The 27,820-nt window shown below is 48.8% G+C and overlaps 1 protein-coding gene across 3 annotated transcripts in view; it reads left to right on the plus strand.

Annotated features, from left to right (window-relative positions):
- slc10a7 (solute carrier family 10 member 7) overlaps window positions 1–27,820 on the plus strand; it is a 449,575-nt gene that overhangs the window by 359,450 nt on the left and 62,305 nt on the right. The window lies entirely within an intron of this gene.

The raw sequence follows: 27,820 nt of genomic DNA on the forward strand, positions 1-27,820 counted from the left end.
ACAACGCGATTATTGTTAAACCTGCTAGAATAGCGCAAATAAAGTGGTGACTTTAAAATTTGTTAACATTTTCAATATCAACATAATTATTGATTGATATTGGTGGGATGATATCAAGGACTAATGTTTCACACTGAATATTTCAGTTCCTAAAACTGGTCTGCCAAAAACGATAGCTGAGGTAATTCTATGGAGGCCTTTTGGACCTGGAAAATCATCTCCATGAAAATGTATGCTTGACTCCTGTCTAACCCCAGAGTCACAGGTGTTGCACAATGCCAATAGACAACCGCACCATTTTTGGTATATCTATATAGACTGATAATGTGAAAAAGAAAAGTACTTGACCATTGCAAAATCAGCCTTTTTAATTCCAAGGCTTTAATATCCACCAAGGATGGGGTTCTGGTGTACATCAACTTTATAAAGGTATGCATTGCATTGGGGCAATTGCAGCGGCAGCAGTACAATTTAGACAGCATAATACCACTAAGTCAATGTCTTTCAATGATGCCTGCATTTCTGGCAGAATTTTAGATAGCCATAACAAGGCGTGGAGACCTGACATACTAGGTCTTTCCTCCGGTCCTCCCTTGCCTGCTCAGATTATGCTTTTCTCTTGTCCTTGACAGGAAGGGGAAACAATGGCTAGCGACTGTTGTAGATGACAATAAAAGTTAATTTCTTAAGTTTAACACCCAGTGTACTAAATACTTTACTTTTTCCTCTTGTGAAAATACTACAAATATTTTGAATGAGTCATTTGGGATATAACTTATCAAGTCATTACAAAATCAGTAGAATGTCAACAAGCAAGGATATTTTTTATTTTGCACTGCTTCGCTTAATTATACATTTTATTTTTCATGTATAGGGCCAGAATTCACTGCAAACAATGACGGCATCTGAATGATGCACACCATTATTAATGTGCAAATTGGCCAGCGATATATAGTTGTGAATTGCAAATTGCCACTGGCTGCTGGCATATTTGTGCCACTCAACCATTTGCGCTGTTAGAATAGCATGGGGTGCTTAAACTAGTGTTTTTCGTGAAGTTACTGCATTGGAGCATTAATTGTATATTTGCACAACACAGAAAATTAAGTCTAATTATTAAGTGTACGTACTTTTTTACTAATGTGATAATTATTATTGACAGTAAATCAAAGTTTGTTATCCAAAAGTAAATAGTTATGAATATTGTTGAAAAAAGAGACATGCCATCGAAGCTATCAGGACAGATAAGAATATTAAATTTAAAAGGGAACAACTATTTATACTGCTTGAGTAAAAGAGTGCTGATTGGTTGGCATGTGTCTGGTTAGTGTTGCCACGGAGAATATACAGAGAACAGTTATTCTCCAAACTTTAGTTTCAATTCAAAAAGGCAAGTCGACTCTAGTCGACGTGTTGCCATGCAGAATGCACCAGGGAACAATTGTCTCCGAAGCTTTTGTTTGATTGATAAAGGGGCAATGTCAGGTCATGCTTCTTTTGTTTGCAGAGAACAAGGCCCTGTGTATGAATACATGTAGTTTCTAGAATGCATTAATGAGCCACATTGTGAGGAAAACTGATAATCCTAAATTAGTGTTAGTGCAATTTTAGCGCACTGGGATTGCTCAGTAAGTGCTGTCCAATTGTAGATTTTATTTTCTCCCTTTATTCTTGTCATAATAAGCACCCATGCACATCATGAGGTAAAAACAGGCAGTGACAGACACCCAGGTTAGCCAGTCAACATACAGGAAAGAACACAACCAATCATAAGACAGAACACCAGAGGGGGGGCTTCCAACTTCCCACTGGTGACAACTGTAGTGACAGTCAGGGTGTATATATCAGTCAGCACCATCTACACGTGGATCAGAGCTAGCCAGGTCTAGTAAGTTAGAGTTAGTACACTTAGAATAGTAGAGTGTCAACCCACAGCCAGCTGTGTGCATTGTTACAGAAGTTCAATAAATCTTATTGAACTAACGCCTACGTTTGGTGTATGCTTTACCGTTCATCTGCATCCTGTTGCAGTCCGTGTTACCCCAGGGTGACATCTAAGTAATTTACCTTGAATAATTCCGTGACGACCAAAAAGTGCCTTCCAGCAGCATGGAGAAGATCCAGGCCCCTTTACAGCTCTGGATCTCCGGAAATCCCGGCGCCAACTGGCGGGTCTTCAAGCAGAAATTCAGTCTATACATTGAGGCCTCAGGCCACGAGGATGCGTCCGATGCCAGAAAAATCGCGCTGCTGCTATCGACTGTGGGGGAGCAGGCCATACAAATCTTCAATTCACTCACTTTTGCCGACGGCGAGGACAAGAACAAGTTCCAGACCATGTTAGCCAAATTCGACAGTCACTGTGAAGTCGAAACGAACAAGAGCTTTGAGCGCTATGTCTTCCAGCAATGCCTTCAGGGTAAGGATGAGCCTTTCCAATCCTTTCTAACCCATCTCCGCATATTAGCGCAATCCTGCAACTACGGTGACACTGCTGATTCCCTAATCTGGGATCAGATCGTGTTTGAGGTCCACTCCGATGCCCTGTGGGAGCAGCTCCTAAAAATAAAAAACATGACCTTGCCAATAGCCATCGAGACTTGTGAAGTGCATGAACAGGCGAAAAGTCGCTACTCCCGCCTTAAATCGGCAGAACAGGACCAACTGCCTCCCACGAGGCCATCGCACGAATGCGGCGCCTTAGCGTCGATGAAGGCGGCCATTTCTCACGCTTTTCCCAGGGTCCCACGCATGGGCACCACGGACGGGAGAACGAAGCAGCCGAAGACCACACTGCGCAGGTGCGAGCGGCGGCTGACTGCCTGTGCGACGACGCACGGAGCGTTATGACGTCAACGTCATGATGCGCCCGAACTACGGCACCACCCACTTAAAGTGGCAATGCCCTGCAAGAGGCAGGCGATGTTTAAATTGTGGGAAGCCTGGCCATTATGCAGCCTTGTGCAGGTCTGCACCTCTGATCGTGGGCCAGCGATCCCAGTTCCAAGGCCAACGAGTTCGAAGTGTGCAGCAAGAGCTGCTGGATTCGGAACCTGGTAACACCATGGATCCAGAGGACGACTGTTCCGGCCATTCATTTACCTGACCTGGATCACCTCCCAATGCTGCAAAAGGTGCAGCAACTCCGAAACCGGCAAAAGCTGACATACGATGCTCATGCTACTGATTTGCCTGTGCTCTCTCTGGAAGATGCTGTTCGCATCAAGTTGCCTGGTGGAGGCTGGTCAGCTCCAGCTGTTGTTGTTCGACAGGCTGCTCCCAGGTAGTTTGTGGTTCGCATGGCTGATGGATCCATTGTCAGGCACAACAGAAGGGCACCATTCAAACTTGCCTGCCCACCACTGGATCTCACGTTCCCAGCTGCCGTTATGCCTTTTCCGGACACCTCGCTCCACGAGGCCACCAATCTGGCTGCAATCCCGCCTGTCAAGGCGCTGTCATCCCCACTGCCACCTCTCAGGCGGTCGACAAGGATCCGACGCCAGCCCCAGAGATTGGACTTCTAAATATTTCCTTTGTACATATTGTTCTGTATCTGCACGCTAGACACCTTACATGTACATATGCCTTCACTCGCCATTTGCTGTAAATAGTTATATCTGTAAATATGTCGTATATGCTCTAAGCACACAAAAATGTTTTTATTAAAAAGGGGGGATGGCATAATATGCACCCATGCACATCATGAGGTAAAAACCGGCAGTGACAGACACCCAGGTTAGCCAATCAACATACAGGAAAGAACACAACCAATCACCAGACAAAACACCAGAGGGGGGCTTCCAACTATAAAACACATGAGGCATCAGCACTCCGTCTCTTTTCACTGGTGACAACTGTAGTGACAGTCAGGGTGTATATATCAGTCAGCACCATCTACACGTGGATCAGAGCTAGCCTGGTCTTGTAAGTTAGAGTTAGTACACTTAGAATAGTAGAGTGTCAACCCACAGCCAGCTGTGTGCATTGTTACAGAAGTTCAATATATCTCATTGAACCAACGCCTGCGTTTGGTGTATGCTTTACCGTTCATCTGCATCTTGTTGCAGTCCATGTTACCCCAGGGTGAATAACCCAACAATTCTTTCATGGTATATGTGTGTATGTCACTGATAAGGCCAGCATTTTTGCCCATCCCTAATTGTCCTTGAACTGACTGGCTTCCTAGGCCATTTTAGGGCACAGTTAAGAGTCAGCCACATTTGTTTCTTGGGGATCAGTTTGCAGGGCTGAAGGAGCTAGAAGCGAAGTATGGGCTGGAGCAGGGGGAAATGTTTAGATACATGCAGGTTTGAGATTTTGCCAGAAAGGAGATACAGAGCTTCCCGGTGGAGTCGGCCTCCACATTGCTGGAGGACGTACTGACGACAGGGGGACTGGAGAAGGGGGTAGTGTCAGCGGTTTACCGAGATATTTTGGAAGAGGAGAAGGCACCACGGGAAGGGATCAAAGCAAAGTGTGAGGAAGAGTTGGGAGAGGATATGGAGATGGGTTTCTGGTGTGAGGTTCTCCGGAGAGTGAATGCCTCCACCTCGTGTGCGAGGTTGGGGCTGATGAAAGCTGAAGGTGGTATACAGAGCACACCTCATGAGGGCAAGGATGAGCCGATTCTTTGAAGGAGTAGAAGATGTGTGTGAACGTTGCGGGGGGGGGGGGGGGGGGGGGGGGGGGGGGGGCGCTAATCACGTTCATATGTTTTGGTCCCGTCCAAAGCTAGAGGATTACTGGAAGGAGGTTTTTAGGGTAATTTCTAAAGTGGTGCATGTGAAACTGGACCCGGGCCCCCGGGTGGCCATATTTGGGGTGTCTGACCAGCCAGGGTTGGAAACGGGTGTGGAGGCAGATGTTGTAGCCTTCGCCTCGTTGATCGCCCGAAGGCGGATCCTGATGGGATGGAGGGCAGCCTCTGGCAGGGGAACTTGTTGGAATTCTTGACTCTCGAGAAGGTTAAGTTTGAACCGAGGGGAAGGGTGGAGGGGTCCTACAATTCATGGGCATTATTCATCATGCATTTTCAAGAACTGAATAACATCGAACATTAGTTGGGGGGGGGGGGAGGGAGAGTTGGGGGGAAGAGGCAGTGTGTGTTGATGGTGACTATGGGTGATTCCTGATTCCTTTTTGTCATTTGTTTATGTGAACATGCGGGCTAATGTTTGGGGTTTGGTGGGAGGATGGGATCGTTGTTATTGATATGGGGATAGACATATTTGTTGCTGATTATTGTTTGTTGTTGGTGGGTGTAAATTTGGGAGAAAATGTGAAAAAGGAGAATAAAACATTTTTTTTTAAAAACTTGTATATCAATGAAGGGAGCTCTTGGACTGCTCCTTTTCAAAGGTGAATTTAAGCACAGATGGAGCCCATTAAGGTGCGTCAGGAAATTCTTACATGGAGCTGCAGATTCAAATATAGCAAAAGTATCCTCTCCATATCAGAAACATACAAGGGGTAGGAAGTTGGGGTCATTCCATCGAAGACATGTTTCTCATGGAAAACGATAAACACGTTAGTGGGAGCTGTGCTATGGGGATCCCATGGCATCTATTAGCCACAAATGGTGTTGTTAAAGCTGAACTCACCTGAACAAGTTGCTAAGTTCATACGATTAATGAATACAGATTCAGACAGTATTAGGGCACCTATGGTGCCATGATATAGTGCCATGGTGCAAATTTCTACGGCTTCCTTAAGTGGCATATTAGTAAATAGGTTCACAATGTCAAATGAGCACAAGGAATGGCTTTGCTATCGATACGTAGGTTTGGTATATGTCGTGTTGGGTGTTCTGATGTACAAACGATCCAACACGGCTGGAGATGGTGTAACTCAATTTTATTAACTACTGAACTGTAACAGCACACTGCTATCTTGGGTATCATAGATTATCATAGAATTTACAGTGCAGAAGGAGGCCATTCAGCCCATCGAGTCTGCACCAGCTCTTGGAAAGAGCACCCTACCCAAGGTCAACACCTCCACCCTATCCCCATAACCCAGTAACCCCACCCAACAATAAGGGCAATTTTGGACACTAAGGGCAATTTATCATGGCCAATCCACCTAACCTGCACATCTTTGGACTGTGGGAGGAAACCGGAGCACCCGGAGGAAACCCACGCACACACGGGGAGGATGTGCAGACTCCGCACAGACAGTGACCCAAGCCGGAATCGAACCTGGGACCCTGGAGCTGTGAAGCAATTGTGCTATCCACAATGCTACCAGCTAATCTGTGGACCCAGTCCTATCACTATCTGGGTGAGGCACTCAGCACATGGTGAATGTCTGAGTGGCAGGCTCTGAGCTCGGTGCTGTGAGCTGGCTGCTGCTGGAATGAGCGGGAACTGTAGTGTCCCCTGTTTTTATAGTGCGTGTGCTCTCACTGGTGATTGGCTGCGATGTGTGTGTGTTGGTTGGTCCTACTGCATGTACATCAGTGTGTGTGTGATTGCACCATGATATGCTGATCTAAATATCATGACAGTATAGTCCTCACAAAGCTGAAGGAATCCTTCACTATATATGTGGAGAACTCGCTCGGAATTGGTTGTAGCAATTTACTCAATCATTTGGCCAATTATTGTTTTGCAGAACCAGTCATAGATATGATCGGGTGTAAAGGGCCATCACTTCTGTGTGTCTGAGGCAATTCATCCTCTTTCTCAGTCCATCCTTTTATTTTTCAGTCCTTTAATCTCATGGATCAAGGAGCTTCACTCTTGCTCCAACTGAGTCATTATCAGATTGTGCTTCCAATCACCTTGTGGAAAAACCATTTTAACACTTAAGTATGCAGTTCTAAGTCTAATCTAATGAACCACCATGTGAGGTGCCTCGCTCTAACAAAATCTATTCCATAATGATTAAAGTTGTGAAAGGTTAAAAAGAGCATCAATTTAGCAGTGATACAAAATGATCAATGTTTAAATTAAGAAGAAAACTTTCATTTTACAGAGTATGAGAAAACGACAGAGTAATTGCACTAGAGTAAATGCCACCAGAGTTGAAGTTGGGCACAGGCTAAATGGCCACCTGTGTTAAGTTTTCTATGATTCTGTGTAATGATTTAAAGAGGAAAACATGAAGTGCAAGTTTTATAAATAGAAAAAATTAACTGGTTATTACAGTCACAGGAGCCCTGAAAGGTTTCAAACAGAAAGGTTGATTCAACCATCTAAAGCAAAACAGCGGAAAATACATATAGTCCCAACCAGGACCATTCGAAGATGCCGGTTCCCTTCCTGGCCGGCTTTTATCAGTGGATTTTAACGAGCCCCACCTCCGCCCCTCAGCGGGGGAGTTCGTATTCCATGGACCCCGGGGGAGATCAATCGGGTTGTCCCCGTGGATCTCATGGGAGTTATTACATCCATCCCTCTGAAGTCAGGAAGCCCCTCTGTCGTAGAGGGTGGAAGAGGCCTCCTTCGCTTCGCCCGCCGTTGTGCTTCAAGCGGTTGCGGGGCTGGGTCGGGGGCATATAGAATAGAATCCCTACAGTGTAGAAGGAGGCCAATTGGCCCATCAAGTCTGCACAGGCCCTCTGAAAGGCCACTCCACCTAGGGTCATGCCCCCTGTAACCCCACCTAACCTTTTGGACACTAAAGGGCAATTGACCATGGCCAATCCACCTCACCTGCACATCTTTGGATGCATTGTAATGCATAACATGTAACGCGTTGGGAGCGTCACTTCCGCGCTGATCATCTGGGGCTGCCGTCGGCGATCATTCTCTGGTCAAACTGTCGCCCGAGACTATGGATGCTTGTATCTCCATGTCTAACCCTGAGTCTTCCACCTTGCACATCTGTACCCTGGCCTTAGGGGGGTTTTCCCCCCTTGACTCTTGGGGGATGGGCAGGAGGGATGGAGGGCTGACTCATCCAGAGGGGCCGGTCCTCGTATGGGCTCCCTGCATTTAAGCTGGTCCATCGTTCCTTGGTTTTCACCGATCCAGTCCTTTCCACTATGGTCCCTAGTATCCACCAAGGACTATCTCTGAAGTTCCGGACAAATACTGTGTCCCCTGGTCGAATGTCTCTGTCCTGCTATGGTATTGTTTCTGGAGATTTGTCTCATCTCCATTTTCTGCCCAATAACAGGGAATATCAGGGTAAACCTGGCCCTCGGCCTTCGACCCATCAGTAGTTCTGCCAGCACCACGCCAGTCGTTATGTGTGGCGTGGTACAATAGCTGAATAGGAACCGTGCCAACTTTGTCTCCATGGATACCATGGTCTGCTTCTTCATGCCCTTCTTAAACCTCTGTACTGCCCGCCCTGCCAAGCCATTTGAAGAGGGTTAGTGTGGGGTGGTCCGAATATGTTTTATCCCGTTCAACATATGGGGCGAAATTCTCCGGAAACGGCGCAATGTCCACCGACTGGCGCCCAAAACTGCACAAATCAGTCGGGCATCGCGCCGCCCCAAAGGTGCGGAATGCTCCGCATCTTTGGGGGCCGAGCCCCAACCTTAAGGGGCTAGGCACGCGCCGGATGAATTTCCGCCCCGCCAGCTGGCGGGAAAGGCCTTTGGTGCCCTGCCAGCTGGCGCGGAAATGACATCTCCGGGCGGCGCATGCGCGGGAGCGTCAGTGGCCGCTGACGGCATTCCCGCGCATGCGCAGTGGAGGGAGTCTCTTTCGCCTCCGCCATGGTGGAGACCGTGGCGAAGGCGGAAGGGAAAGAGTGCCCCCACGGCACAGGCCCGCCCGTGGATCGGTGGGCCCCCATCGCGGGCCAGGCCACCGTGGGGGCACTCCCCGGGGCCAGATCGCGCCGCGCCCCCCCCCCCCCCCCCCAGGACCCCGGAGCCCGCCCGCGCCGCCTTGTCCCGCCGGTAAGGTAGGTGGTTTAATCTACGCCGGCGGGACAGGCATTTTAGCGGCGGGACTTCGGCCCATCCAGGCCGAAGAATCGCGGGGGGGGGGGGCCGCCAACCAGCGCGGTGCGATTCCCGCCCCCGCCAAATCTACGGTGGTGGAGAATTCAGCAACCGGCGGGGGCGGGATTCACGACAGCCCCTGGCGATTCTGCGACCCGGCGGAGGGTCAGAGAATCTCGTCCATGATGTGAAGTGGCAGTCGGCTCAAAGCATCCGCTTGTGCAATTTAGGCGCTCGGGCGATACTCATTCACATACTCATACGCTGCCAATAGTAGCGTCCAATGCTGTATCTGAACCAACTCTGTCGGCGGAATTTCATATTGGTGGAACTTCTTGACCGGGAAGATGACAGCCAGCCCTTCCTCCTTGATCTGAGTGTATCTATGCCCTATTCGACCAAAGTCCTTGATGTATAGGCTGTTGGTCTCTCTGTCCATTCATCCATCTGGTGGGACAACATCAACCCAATACCACCTGGAGAGGCATCACATGTGGCCTGGAAGGCTCGTAGTGCATCAGCAGCCTTCAGATTGACAGTTTTTGTTTCACCTTGGCAAAAGACTCTTCTTGCGGTGCCCTACATGCCCAGTTCTGTGTTTTTTAAGGAGTGCATGGAGCGGTGCTAGGATGGTTGCCAAGTTCAGGAAGAATTTGCCGTAATAATTTACGAGTCAGAGGAACGACCATAGTTCGGTTGCATTCTCAGGCCTGGGGGCCTGTTTGATGGCCCATACCTTCTCCTCCATCGCGTGCAAGCCATCCTTTTCGACCAGGTTCCCTAGGTATGTGACCTCTTTTTGTGTGAAAAACACACTTGCCCCTTTTTAGGCATACACCTTCCTTGGGGAACCAGAGGAAGAATTCCTCTATGATGTTCAGGAGCTCCTTTTTGATGGCTCCAGTGATCAGGACATCATCCAAGTAAACTGCCACCCTTGGAACCCCTCTGAAAAATCGGACAGATCAAATGAAAGTCTGATATATTCGTAAAGGCTCCAAACCTTCTGGATGCCGTGTCTGGCTCCAACTGGAGATATGCGTGACTCATGTCTAGTTTTGAGAAGGAGTGCCCTCCAGCCTATTTCACATAGAGATCCTCCATGAATGGCATCGGGTACCGTCCAACCGAGAGGCCTTGTTCACCACTAACCTGAAATCGCCACACAGGCGGACGGTTTTATCTGTCTTCAGCACCAGGACTACGGCCCACTCCGCGAACTGTACGGGACAAATGATTCCCAGGCTTTCCAGCCAGTTAAGCTCATTGTCAACAAGGCATTGGGTACTGGGCGAGCCCTAAAATCCCTAGGTTGGTTATCTGGGTCTACATGGACTTTGGCCACAGTACCCTTTATTTTTCCCAGGCCATCCTGGAAAACCTCCTGGTATTTCCCTAGGACTTAGTACAGTCCATCGTAAAAATCTGCTGCCAGTCCAGATGGAGCCGCTTCAGCAATTCGCGGACCAACAGACTGGGTCCGGGCCCTCGTACCATTATCAGTGGCAAAGGGACAGACTGCTGCCCACAGGCCATTGGAGTCATCGTCGTACCCATGATCGCCAACGATTCTCCCATGTACACTGCCGAATGCTCCTCAGTGTCCCTCAGGTCCAGGCATTGGATTCCTGTCTAGACTTCCTGGTACGTCTGCCATCCTGTGACCAAGACAGCAGCCCCAGTGTCAATTTCCATTTCAAGCGGGTGGCCATTAACCTGGACGGTGACTTTGATGGGGGCTATTCTTGGTGCGGTGATGCAGTTTAGTGATGCGCTCCTTATCGGGCTGCGCCAGGTGTAAATCCCTGTCTCTAGTGGGCATATCCCCCGACCAAGGCAGCACGCTTGTTGGCAAATGTGGCGTTCCTGGCCCCCACGGTTCCTCTGACAACCGCTGCAGCCCCGTTGTGAGTCCTCCTGTGGTTCAGGGGAGACATCCCACCGGGCTGTAGAGGCCGACGTCCAACGGGTTTGGCCCCGACATTGCTCGGGCGGTGGCTGGGTCCAAGAGGCTCTAATCTTAGGCAGCATTGTTCATCTGAATGGGGGTGCGTCCAACGCTATTCACCTCCCATCACTAGCGAACTCTGGAGCTCCTGGACTTCCGTCTCCGCATTTTCACACAAGAGAAATACCTCTATGGCCCTTTTCATGTCCAAAGATGGTTCCGACAGCAACTTATGGGTCACCATGTTCTTGATTCCGCACACAAGGTGGTTCCTCAGCATTTCCAGAAGGGATGCCCCATAATCACAGTGCTCAGCCAGCTTGCATAGGCATGCCAGTAATTGTGAACCTGTACCTTTGTTATAACACCCTGGGCTAGTGCGCAGTTGAATCCAGCCCCGGAGTCCCAACACAAGTGAATTAACAGCACAGGAAGAAGGTATTCAACTCATCTTGTCTGTGCTGGCTCTTTACTAGAGCAAGCCAATACTTATCAAGCTGTTCTCATATCCTTTCTCGTTTTAACTATTTATTGAATATTCTCTGAAAAATAGCTTGTCTTAACTACACCCGGTTGCAAAGGATTCATTCCCCAACATTTTCCAGCAAGGATTCATTCCCCAACTTCTTCCAGCATGAGGATATGTCTCCCAGCATCTGTCCTCATAGAATCCCTACAGTGTAGAAGGAGGCCATTCAGCCAATCGAGTCTGCACTGACCCTCCGAAAGATCCCTGTAACCCCTGCTATGACCTCCTGGGCGAGTGCACCGTCAGTTCCATCCTCACAGGCCCTGGAGTCCCAACGCAACTGAATTAACCAATAATTTGTGTACAGTTTCTGAGATCTTTGGCCCTTGACTGCTCCAAAGATCTGCAGACACCAGATTTGTACATGAAACATGAATGTTTATTTATAACAAAAATAGAGATAAGACGTGCAATAATTATAATACAATAACAGCCAGCTAATCAACTACTCACCAACTTTTACCATCCCACCCTCTACCCAAACACACACAAGACAGATGCACACAGAGGTAGGGGGAGGGGTAAAATTAAGAAGACGATTAATATGTTGAACGATGTTGAAGCCGTTGTAGCAATAGACTGTCCACCCAGGATGCGGTGGGATTTAAACCTCCGGTTGGATTGCTAACAAGAATCTTCTGGCAGAGGCATTCAGTCAGAACCCTCCAGGCTGTAGGGTTTCTTCTGGGGGAGTCACTTTAACTTTTACTAGCCTGGGCCTTCACTCAAAAGAACAGCCTCAGGCCAGTTTGATTCTTAAAACTCTCGGTCTCACTTTCTCCCCAGCTTTCCTCCTGTGGTTCAAACTTAACTGGTTTCCAGACTCACCAGGATGTCCCCTAGCTTTACTGAGGAGAACAGAGTATCAGAGAAGGAGCTTCCACACGATTTTCGAGAGGTCTGTTAGTATTTCAGGGAGAGAAACCCAAAGAGTTCCTTCCAGCTCTGCATTCGGAAATTAAACACTTGCAGACCGGATCGAGGAAAAGCTGGCTGGATCGTTTACCTGGAGAGAGCTCCAGCCGAGGTGTTTGAGAGAGTTTTACTCTTTCTGGGAGAGAGAAACTCAAAGCACCTCCTTCAGCTCTGAATTCAAAGCAAAAATAAAACTGGAAACACAGCTTCACAGAGGAAGGAATATTCCAGAGAAAAACCTGACCAATCAATACGATCCATTGAAAAGGCCCGGCAATCGGAAACAGTCCATTGGCCGACAGCCAAGTCCAAGATGTGTCATTGTTGATGGCAGACCAAAAGAGCATCCTGCTGGAGGTTTGGTTTTAAATTAAAGGTGAAGTTCATCTTAAAGGCATAGGTCTATTAACTGTTTAGGTACAAAAATTGAAGTAGCAGAATAATAGAAATTAAAAGGAAAAAACAAGGGGCAGACCAGGTTTAACAGGAGGATCCTTACACTTGGACAATGATTGATGGTTTGCGGTCATAATGATCCGCCGCGTGTGCCACTAGTTCGTCAAATGTTTTGGAATCCTTTACTGCAGGGTAGGTCAGGTGTTTGATGACACTAAAGGGGCTCCACAGGAGGTCAGGAGTATCACCTTCTGGCGGTCCTCCCCTATAACGGTGCTCGTCCGAAAAAAGTTACGTATTCGCTCAGCATACTGGGCCCAGTCTTCTACGCTTACGTCAAAAGCATCAAGCCCCCCAAAAAGCAGCATTTCCAAATCTGTTCTGACCTTGCCCCTCTGTAGCAAGATTCGGTCATGGGTCTGGATGTCCAGAATCACCGCCTGTAGTTCCGTTTTTACTCATCACCAGTATTACAATCGCAGGAGTCCCGAGAAATATTCAAACAGAAAGATTTATTCAACAAGCCTGTTATAACCCCAATGGAGATCTCGGGATCAGGACTATACAGTTTCCCATGACCTCTCCAGAATATGAACTTCCCCTTTAAGGACGTGAGGCTTCCCCTTAACAAGTATTGCCCCAGCTTATATAAAAACCCCAGCTTGGGTGCAGGTTGGGGAAGGAGACCCTTAGGGGAGTGGAGGAGTTTAGGAATTGTATTGTAATAAACCTTGTTTGTTTATTTCTCCTATCATCTGTGCGTTCTGCTTACCGCGGATTCAACGCTGGTGACGAGGATTTAATGGAACTGCCATCGACACTGGTTTCTGCGTGCCCAGTCCACCTCATCTAGGCTTCTGGAGGCCCCACTACTAATTGCCGAAATTCCGCATGTAGGAAAGCTGGAACCTTTTAATGCAGGTACAGACAATTGGGGCAATACATGGAACGCATGAAATATTTTCTTCGAACGAGTGCGATTACCAGCGATGAGAGACAAACTGTGGTATTGCTAATGGCTTGCGGAGGGCCCAACTACAGTGAGATAAAGAGCCTAACTCACTTGGACCTCCCAGATACCGGGTCCCATCATTTCGACCCAAAACCACCGCTCATCGTGCGCCGTTTCCGGTTCCACATGGCTGCTCAGGCCCAGGCCAAGTCGGTGAGTGACTTCCTGGCCCGCCTCCAAAAACTGTCTGTGACTTGCGAATGCAAAGCGACATTGAATGAAACACTCTGGCTATGTGGACTCCACGATGCGGCCACGCAACAGAAAACTCCTAGCTTGACCTGCAATGCGCGGTGGAGATAGCCATCTCCAGGGAAAGCGCCAAACAAGAGGTCCAGCAATTCCAGGGACTGGCGGTGCTCAATCTGTGACAACAAAGCAAGTGCCAATCGCCAGTCACACTCGGCTAGAACTGAGGAAGCCATCCCCCAACAGTATGACACCAACCGGAGAAACACGGGCCGCCATAATGACGGCTGGAAATGCCACCGGTTGTACTCCCCCATGAGGAACAGAAATACGGCAACCAGCCAGCAGGGGCTGCAATAGGCCAAAGAGACCAGGGGAACTGGAGGCCCGCGAGGATCTACCTGCCCGTCGACCCGCTAGGCGCGATCACCCCCACGTGACAAGGCTTACTATGTGGAAGACGTCAACAGCACTAACAAGAATTGCGCCCATTTGATCTCCCTGCAAATTAATGGACACCCAATCTGCATGGAACCCGACACTGGGACGGCAGTGTCAGTAGTCTATCACCGTTCGTTCGACCGCATTCAGTCTGGCCTTAAAGCACACCCTATTGAACACCATGGGGTTTCCTCCATGTGCGCATTATTCCAACACGTAATGGAGAACATCCTGTGATGCCCATCTCACATTGGCGGTCTACCTAGACGACGTCCTGCTCGTCCAACCAGGAGCATCTACAAAACCTGGCCAAGATTCTGAGGCATTTTGAGGAAGTCGACGTCCACCTCTGGCAGGAGAAATGTGTTTTCAACGCCGCCAAAGTAACGCACCTCAGCCACTACATAGACCACCATGGCTTTTACCCGATGGAAGAAAAGGTACAGGCAATCCTGTACCAGGTGGCCCAACGGCATTTCCCCACTCCGATGCGTTAAGCCGTCTGCTGCCGCAAACTAGGCCACCTACACCAGTGGCAGCCAAAGAGATTATTGCCGCCCTCCATGTTATGGACTCGTTATCGGACACAATGTCCTACATCCGCAGGTGGACCCAGACTGACCCTCAACTGTCCCGCGTTCGTCACATGGTGCAGTATGAGGCTCAGCTATACCGCAGGCCCTGAAGGCCTAGACCACAAAGATGCAGAAGCTTTGCATAGAAGACGACGCGCTCCTTTAGGGGACCCGCGTGGTAGTCTCCGAACGTGGACATGGCCTGCTCCTGATGGACCTCCACAATGGACACCTTGGTGTCGCCAAGATGAAAATGTTAGCTCGCAGCTACGTTTTTTGGTCTGCCATCAACGCAGGCATCGAGCGGGTGGCCCAGCGCTGCGTCCAGTGTCTGGCACACCAGACGTTGCCTCTTACAGCCCTGCTCCATCTGTGGGCATGGCCAGGTCGTCCGTGGTCTAGCCTCCATATATACTTTGCGAACCACTTTCAGGGCGCAATGTTCCTTGTCCTCTTCGACGCCCACTCCAGGTGGATGGAAGTCCTCAAGGTACAGGCGACAACGGCCCGGCCGCCATAGAGAAACTCCGGCACATTTTCAGCACGCACGGCATACCCGAGGTGCTAGCATCAGACAATGATGCGGCATTTATGAGCTCGGAATTTGCAGCATTTGTGCCTGCCAACATGATCCATCACGTGAGGACCACCTGATACCACCCGGCTTTGAATGGGTTGGCCAAGTGGACGTGCAAACTTTTAAACTTGGAATGAAAAAGCAGACATCGGGTTCCTCGGAGACCCACTTAGCCAGGTTATTATTCTGCTACGACAGGTAACGCGACAGCTGAGATGATGATGGGTCGCCGTCTCCGCACCCCTTGTGTCTTGTCTTTCCAGATATTGGCAGGAAACTCCACCACGCTCAGGACTGAAACGAGGCAGACGCAGGTCGCCAAAGGCCACAGTGCGTGTTCACCCCGGGTGAAGCGGTAAGCATCCAGAAGTTCGGTGACAGGTCACTTGGATCCCAGCTGTCAAGTTGGCGAGAATGGGTCCGGTTTCCTACCAAATATGGACGCAGGGCTGCGAGTCTAATTGCCATGTGGACCACTTCTGAAGCCGCGTGCCGCATACTCCAACTGTATAGGCCATTGATTTGGATGTCCCAGCTCTGCTGTCTTCACCGTTGCCCCTGTTGCCGCAGCTGCCCCTGGCAGTTGTCGAGGATCCAGAGGTCATTTTTGAGGACGCGAGATGCCGGACGAAGAACCGCCTAACTCCAACTCGGAAACCGAGATGGGCTTTCTGCCACCGCCGGAGACACCCGTGCCGGTTCTCATGGCCGCACCAGCAATGCCGCCGCCGCCCAGGTGCTCATCAGGCAAACTCCATTCCCCAGTCCAATATACACCTCCTGATGCCACAGGGTCTGTGCCTGAACGCCGTCCACCGGCCTGGTGCACTTACCAATGAACGTGGACCTTTTCTTGCAGCCAATTCACTCTGCCCTCTTTTGAGGCTTTTGGTTCAGACTTCGGGCATGGAGAATCAGGACGATACGGTTTCCCATGACCTCCCCGGAATATCAACTTCCTTTTAAGGGAGCGAGACTTCCTGGGGAATGCCCTAGCTTGTATAAAATCCCCGGCCTGTGGGCAGGTCGGGGAAGGATACCCTTAGGGGAAGGGAGGAGGTTGGAATTTTATTGTAATAAACCTTGTTCGTTAATTTCTACTATCGTCTATGCGTTCTGCTTACCGCGGATTCAATAAAGCCAAAGCATACCTGCAAAGTGGCGGGGAGTACATCCAATCAAAGCTGAGACCATCTGAAGATGCCGGTTTCCTTCCTGGCCGGCTTTCATCAGTGGGTTTTAACGAGCCCCGCTGTTAGACCTCTGCCCCTCAACAGGTGAGGTCATATTCCACGAGCCCCATGGGACGATCAATCGGGGCGTCCCCGTGGGTCTCATGGGGGTATTGCAATGGTATAATCCAGTTCACCATTATAATTGTATGTAACTTTATATGCTAATAACTTGATCTCTGTCTTGCTGGATCTGCAACATATAATCCTAACAACAGATTGAACATTGATTGTCACATCTTTCAGACATTCAGCAGATAATTATACCAGGCCCTTGGAGGCAGGGGAGCCAGCAAAGCCAGAGAAAAATGCATTTTGCAAGTTCCCCAAGGTGTTCGTGCCTCCTCTTGGTTTTCCCGGAAGGGGCTTCTGTTAGGTGATGCCAACACAACCAGCAGCGGTAGGAAGCCAAATAAACTTGTTAATGGAAGTTAGTAGAAAGTTTCCAAAAACAGTGCAATTATTGATAGCACCGCCTGAGCATCATGCTGTGTCCTAACCTTCTCAGAGGAGGCGACTGCATAGTGGGAGGTTGCTGCAGCATGAAAATAAGATGCAATCTGACCATTTAATGGTGTAAGCAGAGCACATTTGCGAGCAGAGGCTTGCCATTGCAAGAGCAGCTCCTGGCGACCACTTGCTTGAGGTACAATGGGGCTACCAGTTCCCTCAGCCTTTTCTTGCAGCCAGTTCACTCTGCCCTCTTTTGAGGCTTTTGGTTCAGCAGCACGCTGACATCCAGCTGCTGTTTTGGTCCACTGCCCACCTCAATCTGCCAGGAAGCAAACCGAGAGGCAGCCTGCTCATTCAGCCTTTACTCAATATTTGTAGTATTTATTGTACATCTTTGGGCTTTATTGCTTGATTTCAATATGAATAATTGACATTCATCTGCCAACAAATATTGCTTTGGAATGGATGATATTGTTTAATGGGATGGCAGTGACCAGGTAGAAATTAAGAATATGCAGTTGAAAAACATATTTTTGTGGCATGCGTCTCTGATTCACTGTTGTGTTTGCAAAGAAGGTTGCCTGACAGCCATGCAAGATGAATAAAAAACTGATCCAATACACTGTTTGATAAAGAAGCAGCTTGCACTTTTAAAAATAATTTAATGGGATATGAGCATCACTCACAAGGCCACCATTTATTGCTCACGCCTAGTTACTCTTGAGAAGGTGGTGGTGAATCACCTTGCTGAACCGCTGCAGTACATGAGGTGTAGGTACACTCACAGTGCTGTTAGGAAGGGAGTTCCAGGATTTGTGCCCAGCGCCAGTGAAAGAAGGGTGATATAGTTCCAAGGTATGTAGCTTGGAGGGGAACCAGCATGAGGTGGTTCCCATGCATCTGCTACCCTTGTCCTAGGTGGAATACAATAAGTTACTTTGCATCCAGGAGTCCACTAGGGTCCACATATTGGTTAAAGACAGTTTGGTACAAATATCACATGCCTCTTTCTCAGCATGCATCTTGCTACCTGAAGAAATAGCAGTAACATACCACTTAAGGTATCAACAGAGAGAAGAACCAAAATGTTTGAGAAGGACAGCAGTTCTTCTTTGGGTCCCCCATTATAAAAATAACAGAACAACTTGAGAGAGTGCACAGCAATGTTTCAGGAGAATGGCTGGTTTAGCACAGTGGGCTATATAGCTGGCTTGCAATGTAGAACAATGCCAGCAGCGCGGGTTCAATTCCCGTACCGGCTTCCCCAACAGGTGCTGGAATGTGGCAAATAGGGGCTTTTCACAGTAACTTCATTGAAGCCTACTTGCGACAATAAGCGATTATTATTCTTATTAGAATGCTGTCCTACTTTAGGAACTATTGTTATGACAAGGTGCTTCAGATAATGTGACTATATCCACTGGAGCAAAGTAGACTAAGAAGACATTTAGTGGAGAATTTTAAAATTGTGTAGCGAGCAAAAATATTTCCTCAGTTGAAGAATCAATGATGCAGGTTTACTGATATGAAATTGTCACAGTGCAGCACTGCTATCTCACAGCGCCAGGGAGCTGGGTTTCACTCTGACCCCGGGTGATTGTCTGTGTGGAGTTTGCACATTCTCCCCCTTTATGCATGGGTTTGCTTTGGTTTCCTCCCACAATGCAAAGATGTGCAAGGTAGGTAAATTGGCCTTGGGGTGTACAGATCCGCCAGTTAATCCCTGTCTGTCCCTTGTTTTATCCTTTTAATTTCTGTTAACCTGCTATTTCCATTTTTGTACATGGCCAAAAATTTGCCTATGCCTTTAAGATGGACTTCACCTTTAATTTAAAAAATCAGGGCACTCCAGCAGGATGTGCTTTTTGGCCTGACATCAGTGATGACACATCTTGATGGACTTGGCTGGCAGCCAATGAGCTGTTTTACAATTTGTGGGTCTTAGCTGATATTCTATGCTGATTGGCGCTGACTGTTCTAGAATGCTCCTTCCTCTGTGGGATTGTATTTTAGCTTTTAGTTTTGTTTTGCACAGAAGTCGGAGGGTTACAGTTCTGATTTCTCTCTCACTTAATGGATTCTTTCTGAAGATCCAGAGAAAATACCTTTTTTGCTGTAAAGCCAGTTAGAGCTGCAAAGAAAATCCAGTCCAGCACCAGCTGCAGTCAGGGTCAGTTGTTCAAAAGCCCTTTTTGAAATCTCGTGTGGGGAATTCTGCTATTATGTCAGAAAGGCTGTTAGACATTCTGGCGGAGTTGAACACAAATAAGAATTGCACAGGCCTGAGGTTGTTCTTTTGAGTGAAGCCCCAGGTTAATAAATGTTAAAGTGACTCCCCAGAGGGAATCCTACAGCCTGGGAGTTCTGACTGAATGTTACTGTCAGAAGATCCTCATTAGCAATCCAACCGCTGGTTTCAATCATTCCGCGTGCTGGAAGGACAGCCTACTGCTGCAACGACTTCAACATCCGAAGCAAGGACACTCATGTTCCATTTCATATTTTAATTCCTAGTGTTTGTACCCCCCCCTTTGTGTGTGTTTGAGTAGAGGATGGGACGGTAAAAGGTGCAGTGTTAGATTAGCTGGCCATTATTCTATTATAGGAATTGCATGTCTCATCTCTATTTTTGTTATAAACAGTTGTTGTGTTTCGCTTACAAATCTGGTGCCTGTATTTCATTGGGGCAGTCAAGGGCCAAAGATCTCAGAAACTGTATACAAATGATTGATTAATTCACTTGTATTGGGACTCCAGGGCCTGTGGGGCTGGAATTGACCGTGCACTCGCCCAGGGTGTCATAACAGGGGTTACAGGGTTATGGGGATTGGGCAGGGACTGGGCCTAGGTATGGTTATCTTTCGGAGAGTCGGTGCAGACTCGATGGGCTGAATGACCTCCTTCTGCACTGTAGGGATTCTATGAGGAGAGATGCTAGGAGACATTTCTTCATGCTGGAAGATGTTGCGGAATGAATCCTGTGCGACAGGATGCAGTTAAAACAGGCTATTGTATCTGTTCGGAGAATATTGAATAAATAGTTGAAACGAGGGAGGATATGAGAAGAAAGCACAACAGCGGGATTAGTTTTGACTTGCTCTAGTAAAGAGTCAGCACTGACAAGATGGGTTGAATAGCATTCTTCTGTGCTGTAAACCTTTATAGTTTCATGCAATGGAGTTTCTGTAAAGAGCAGCAAGAATAATGCCAAATGATTGAAGAATGAGGAAAGCTTGATCTTTTCTTCAGAATATAAAGTTTATAGGGTGTGATTCCATTGAGAAACAAATAATATTACATGTCCTAGATAAGCTGAATGCAGAATATTGGTCAATCAGAGAGTCAATGGCCTAGAAATCCATTTCCACCAACGTTTGGTTGCCTTTCCTGCATAATGGTAAAAGCCTATCTCTTGTGTGGAGGTCGGAGTAGTCCTGGATTTTGGACCTGAAGCCTCATCGTATTGCACTGCAGTAGAAGCCCACACATAGTGCTCCAATTTGCAGTTAAGTATTTGTGGTGAATTGCAGGGTTCTGTTGGGGGATTGGGTAGAATGATTGCAGTTCACGGGAATACTGTTGGGGAATTGGGTAGAATGATTGCAGTCCTCGGAAATACTATTGGGTGTTGGGTAGAATGATTGCAGTGGACTTCCGGTGGCGGCCATGTGAGAGTAGGTCATGAATACGGCAGCTCCCGCCGCGAACGGACTTACGGATCCTTTTTAGGAGCTTTAGCGTCTCTCTCTCGGTGAAACTTGACAGGGCAAGCAACGCTGGAAAAGTTCCCCGCATCGGTGTATGGCGGGGACCAGAGGTAGGGCTGCGAAGCGAGAGATTGTGGAGAAGCGGGTGGAACGGGTGCGGGAGCACAAAATGGCGGCCGGCTTGGATCAGGCAGCATGGGCCCAGTGGTCGCAAGAACAGCAGGACTTCCTCAGAAGCTGCTATGCAGAGTTAAAAACGGAGATGCTGGCCCCGATAAAGGCCTCAATGGAGAAGATGGTTGAGACCCAGAAGATGCAGGAAAAGCCGATTAAGGAGATCGAGAAAAAGGTCTCTGATAACGAGGATGAGATAATTGGTCTGGTCATCAGGGTGGAGGCGCATGATGCCTTGCATAAGAGATGGCAGGAGAGATTGGAAGACCTTGAAAACAGGTCCAGGAGACAAAACCTGCGAATTTTGGGCCTCCCTGAGGGTCGGACGCAAGTGCATTTGTGACCACGATGCTGGGGACTCTGATGGGGACGGGGGCATTCCCTCGGCCTCTGGAACTGGACGGGGCGCACAGAGTCCTTGCAAGGAAGCCCAAGACTAACGAACCGCCGAGGGCTATGGTGGTATGATTTCACTGCTTCTCAGACAAGGAACGTGTCTAGCGGTGGGCCAAAAAGGAGCAGAGCAGCAAATGGGAGAACAGTGTAATTCGCATAGACCAGGACCTGGGAGCAGAACTGGCCAAGAGGCGCGCTGGATTCAACCGTGCTAAGACGGCCCTCCACAACAAAGGGGTGAAGTTCAGGCTGCTGCATCCGGCGAGGCTTTGGGTCACGTATCAAGACCGGCATTACTACTTCAATACACCGGACGAGGCGTGGACATTTATTAAACAGAAAAAGCTGGACTCGAGCTAAAGGACAGCTACACTTTGATGAAACGCTCTGGTGGGGATGTGTAACATGATGTTGTCCTAACATAAGATTGGGAGTAATGTTAAATGCTTGAGGGGGCTGGGGAGGTGGCTGGAGGGAGCTATGTTATGTTGTTTCCCTTTTTGTTCCCTGTTTCTCTGGCCATGCTCTCTGCTTTTGCGGAGCTCAGCCACAGAGGGGGAAGAGGGGCCCTATACTTTAGGGCTGCTCTTCAGGCATCTGGAGCCGTTTCTTTTATGGGGCCGGGTTAACGCCCGGGATTTGTTTCTTGTTTCACTGGAGGGGGGGGGCGGGGGGGATTCTTTGGGGGCTGTGAAGGCAGTTAAATTCGGCTTTCCATGGGAAAAGAGGGGCCCGAATAACGAGACAACAGGATGATCAGATTCAGAAGCGGGAGCGTCCGAGGTCAGCATGGGTCAGCTGACTTACGGAAGCGTAATGGGAGAGAATTAGTGTTAAGCTGGTACTTGAACATAGAACATAGAACGATACAGCGCAGTACAGGCCCTTCGGCCCACGATGTTGCACCGAAACAAAAGTCATCTAACCTACACAATGCCATTATCATCCATATGCTTATCCAATAAACTTTTAAATGCCCTCAATGTTGGCGAGTTCACTACTGTTGCAGGTAGGGCATTCCACGGCCTCACCACTCTTTGCGTAAAGAACCTACCTCTGACCTCTGTCCTATATCTATTACCCCTCAGTTTAAAGCTATGTCCCCTCGTGCCAGCCATTTCCATCCGCGGGAGAAGGCTCTCACTGTCCACCCTATCTAACCCCCTGATCATTTTGTATGCCTCTATTAAGTCTCCTCTTAACCTTCTTCTCTCCAACGAAAACAACCTCAAGTCCATCAGCCTTTCCTCATAAGATTTTCCCTCCATACCAGGCAACATCCTGGTAAATCTCCTCTGCACCCACTCCAAAGCCTCCACGTCCTTCCTATAATGCGGTGACCAGAACTGTACGCAATACTCCAAATGCGGCCGTACCAGAGTTTTGTACAGCTGCAACATGACCTCCTGACTCCGGAACTCAATCCCTCTACCAATAAAGGCCAACACTCCATAGGCCTTCTTCACAACCCTATCAACCTGGGTGGCAACTTTCAGGGATCTATGTACATGGACACCTAGATCCCTCTGCTCATCCACACTTCCAAGAACTTTACCATTAGCCAAATATTCCGCATTCCTGTTATTCCTTCCAAAGTGAATCACCTCACACTTCTCTACATTAAACTCCATTTGCCACCTCTCAGCCCAGCTCTGCAGCTTATCTATGTCCCTCTGTAACCTGCTACATCCTTCCACACTGTCGACAACACCACCGACTTTAGTGTCGTCTGCAAATTTACTCACCCACCCTTCTGCGCCTTCCTCTAGATCATTGATATAAATGACAAACAGCAACGGCCCCAGAACAGATCCTTGTGGTACGCCACTTGTAACTGAACTCCATTCTGAACATTTCCCATCAACCACCACCCTCTGTCTTCTTTCAGCTAGCCAATTTCTGATCCACATCTCTAAATCACCCTCAATCCCCAGCCTCCGTATTTTCTGCAATAGCCTACTGTGGGGAACCTTATCAAACGCTTTACTGAAATCCATATACACCACATCAACTGCTCTACCCTCGTCTACCTGTTCAGTCACCTTCTCAAAGAACTCAATAAGGTTTGTGAGGCATGACCTACCCTTCACAAAGCCATGCTGACTATCCCTGATCATATTATTCCTATCTAGATGATTATAAATCTTGTCTCTTATAATCCCCTCCAAGACTTTACCCACTACAGACGTGAGGCTTACCGGTCTATAGTTGCCGGGGTTGTCTCTGCTCCCCTTTTTGAACAAAGGGACCACATTTGCTATCCTCCAGTCCTCTGGCACTATTCCTGTAGCCAATGATGACATAAAAATCAAAGCCAAAGGTCCAGCAATCTCTTCCCTGGCCTCCCAGAGAATCTTAGGATAAATCCCATCAGGCCCCGGGGACTTATCTATTTTCAGCCTGTCCAGAATTGCCAACACCTCTTCCCTACGTACCTCAATGCCATCTATTCTAATAGCCTGGGTCTCAGCATTCTCCTCCACAACATTATCTTTTTCCTGAGTGAATACTGACGAAAAATATTCATTTAGTATCTCGCCTATCTCTTCAGACTCCACACACAACTTCCCATCCCTGTCCTTGACTGGTCCTACTCTTACCCTAGTCATTCGCTTATTCCTGACATACCTATAGAAAGCTTTTGGGTTTTCCTTGATCCTACCTGCCAAATACTTCTCATGTCCCCTCCTTGTTTGTCTTAGCTCTCTCTTTAGATCCTTCCTCGCTACCTTGTAACTATCCATCGCCCCAACTGAAACTTCACACCTCATCTTCACATAGGCCTCCTTCTTCCTCTTAACAAAATATTCCACTTCTTTGGTAAACCACGGTTCCCTCGCTCTATGCCTTCCTCCCTGCCTGACCAGTACATACTTATCAAGAACACGCAGTAGCTGATCCTTGAACAAGCTCCACTTATCCAGTGTGCCCAACACTTGCAGCCTACTTCTCCAACCTATCCCCCCCAAGTCACGTCGAATGGCATCATAATTGCCCTTCCCCCAGCTATAACTCTTGCCCTGCGGTGTATACTTATCCCTTTCCATCATTAACGTAAACGTCACCGAATTGTGGTCACTGTCCCCAAAGTGCTCTCCTACCTCCAAATCCAACACCTGGCCTGGTTCATTACCCAAAACCAAATCCAAAATGGCCTCGCCTCTTGTTGGCCTGCCAACATATTGTATCAGGAAACCCTCCTGCACACACTGTACAAAAAACGACCCATCTATTGTACTCGAACTATATCTTTTCCAGTCAATATTTGAAAAGTTAAAGTCTCCCATAATAACTACCCTGTTACTTTCGCTCTTATCCAGGATCATCCTCGCCATCCTTTCCTCTACATCCCTAGAACTATTTGGAGGCCTATAGAAAACTCCCAATAGGGTGACCTCTCCTTTCCTGTTTCTAACCTCAGCCCATACTACCTCGGAAGATGAGTCCCCATCCAGCATCCGCTCCGCCACCGTAATACTGCTCTTGACTAGCAGCGCCACACCTCCCCCTCTTTTGCCTCCTTCTCTGAGCTTACTAAAACACCTAAACCCCGGAACCTGCAACATCCATTCCTGTCCCTGCTCTATCCATGTCTCCGAAATGGCCACAATATCAAAGTCCTAGGTACCAACCCATGCTGCCAGTTCCCCAACCTTATTTCGTATACTCCTGGCATTGAAGTAGACACACTTCAAACCACCCACCTGAACACTGGCCCCCTCCTGCGACGTCAAATCTGTGCTCCTGACCTCTATACTCTCATTCTCCCGTACCCTAAAACTACAATCCAGGTTCCCATACCCCTGCTGCATTAGTTTAAACCCCCCCAAAGAGCACTAACAAATCTCCCCCCCAGGATATTTGTGCCCCTCAGGTTCAGATGTAGACCATCCTGTCTGTAGAGGTCCCACCTTCCCCAGAAAGAGCCCCAGTTATCCAGAAATCTGAATCCCTCCCGCCTGCACCATCCCTGTAGCCACGTGTTTAATTGCTCTCCCTATTCCTCATCTCACTATCACGTGGCACGGGCAACAACCCAGAGATAACAACTCTGTTTGTTCTAGTTCTGAGCTTCCATCATAGCCCCCTGAAAGCCTGCCTGACATCCTTGTCCCCTTTCCTACCTATGTCGTTAGTGCCAATGTGGATCACGACTTGGGGCTGCTCCCCCTCCCCCTTAAGGACCCGGAAAACACGATCCGAGACATCACGTACCCTTGCACCTGGGAGGCAACATACCAAACGTGAGTCTCTCACGCTCCCACAAAATTGGGAGATTGGGATGGTGGGGGGAGGGGGGGGATGCTGCTTTGCTGACAGAAGAGGAACCAACTTTGGGGAACAGATGGAGAGTTGGGGGGGGGGGTCTCCAGTGGGAGGGCTCGAGTAAGCGGGGGGGGCGGACTCGTGTGCTGGCCGAAAAGGGGGATGGCTAGTCGGCCGGGGGGGGGGGGGTTAATCCCCCCCGTCCAGGCTGATCACGTGGAAGTAAGGGGTCTGAATGGGCCGGTCAAGAGGGCTCGCGTGTTCTTGCACCTAAAGGGGTTAAAGGCAGACGTAGCCATGCTACAGGAGACTCATTTAAAACTCGCAGATCAAACAAGATTGAGAAAGGGGTGGGTGGGCCAGGTGTTCCATTCGGGGCTGGATTCAAAGACCAGAGGGGTAGCAATTCTGGTCAGTAAATGGGTGGCATTCGAGGCAGGGAGTATTGTGGCTGATAAAGGGGGCAGGTACATAATGGTGAATGGGAAGCTGCAGGGGACCCGGGTGGTGTTAGTGAACATCTACTAACGCTCACTAACGTTAGTGAGATGATGTGGAATTCATGAGACACATGTTGGGTAAAGTCCCGGACTTAGAGTCACATAATTTTATCATGGGGGGTGACTTTAACACAGTCATTGACCCTGTATTGGACCGGTCAAAGTCCAGGTCAGGAAAGCGACCGGCAGCGGCTAAGGAACTGAGGGGTTTCATGGAACAGGTGGGGGCCGTAGACCCATGGAGATTCTCTCGGCCGAGGGCGAAGGAGTTCTCTTTTTTCTCCCAAGTTTATTTTCGTATAGATTTTTTTGTTGTGAGCATTAATCCCAAGGGCGGAGGGGACGGAGTACTCGGCCATTGCAGTCTCTGACCATGCTCCGCACTGGGTGGACTTGCAACTCGGGGAAGAGAGAGGGCAGCGCCCACTCTGGAGGCTAGGTGTGGGACTGCTAGCGGATGACGAGGTTTGCAGGCGGATAAATAGGAACATCAAAACTACTTGGAAACAAACCATACGGGAGAGGTAACAGCGACTACGGTTTGGGAGGCTCTGAAGGCAGTTATCAGAGGGGGGTTAATTTCTATCAGATCCCATAGGGAGAAGAAAGAAAGAGCGGAGAGAGAGAGGCTAGTAGAGGAGATACTCAGAGTAGACAGGAGTTACACGGAGACCCCCGAGACGGGGCAACTGAAAGAGCGCCGGAGACTGCAGGCGGAGTTTGATCTGCTGGCCACAGGGAAAGCGGTCGCACAGCTGAGGAAGGTAAAAGGGGCAGTCTATGAATATGGAGAGAGAGCGAGTAGAATGCTGGCGCACCAACTTCGTAGGAGAGAGGCGACCAGGGAAATTTGGGGAGTTAGGGATAAGGAAGGTAACACGGTCTTGGACCCAGAGGGGGTGAACAAAGTCTTGAGGGAGTTTTATTGTAAACTGTACGAGTCAGAACCCCCGGCGGGAGGGGAAGGGTGAAGCAATTCATGGACCAATTGAGGTTTCCAAAGGTGGAAGAGGATCTGGTGGAGGGACTGGGGGCCCCGATTGAATTGGAGGAGATTGTTAAGGGCCTAGAGAGCATGCAGTCGAGCAAGGCCCCGGGGCCGGTTGGCTATCCTGTAGAATTCTACAAGAAATCTTCGGAACTGTTGAGTCCACTCCTGCTAAGGACGTTTAATGAGGCTAAAGAGAGAGGAACCCTCCCCCCAACAATGTAACAGGCCTCGATCTCACTCATTCTCAAACGGGAGAAAGAGCCGCTACAATGTGGGTCCTACAGGCCGATATCGCTTTTGTACGTAGATGCCAAATTGCTGGCCAAGATTTTGGCCACTAGAATAGAGGACTGTGTCCCAGGGGCGATAGGGGAGGATCAGACACGCTTCGTTAAGAGCAGGCAACTGAACACCAATGTACGGAGGCTCCTAAACATTATTATGATGCCCTCAGAAGGAGGGGAGGCAGAAGTAGTGGCTGCGATGGATGCAGAGAAAGCCTTTGACCGGGTGGAATGGGAGTACCTGTGGGAAACACTAAGAAGGTTTGGATTCGGTGAGGGATTCATAGGGTGGGTCAAACTACTTTATCAGGCCCCCGTAACAAGTGTATA

The sequence above is a fragment of the Scyliorhinus torazame genome, chromosome 3 (assembly GCF_047496885.1).
Source record: "Scyliorhinus torazame isolate Kashiwa2021f chromosome 3, sScyTor2.1, whole genome shotgun sequence".
Lineage (NCBI taxonomy): Eukaryota > Metazoa > Chordata > Chondrichthyes > Carcharhiniformes > Scyliorhinidae > Scyliorhinus > Scyliorhinus torazame.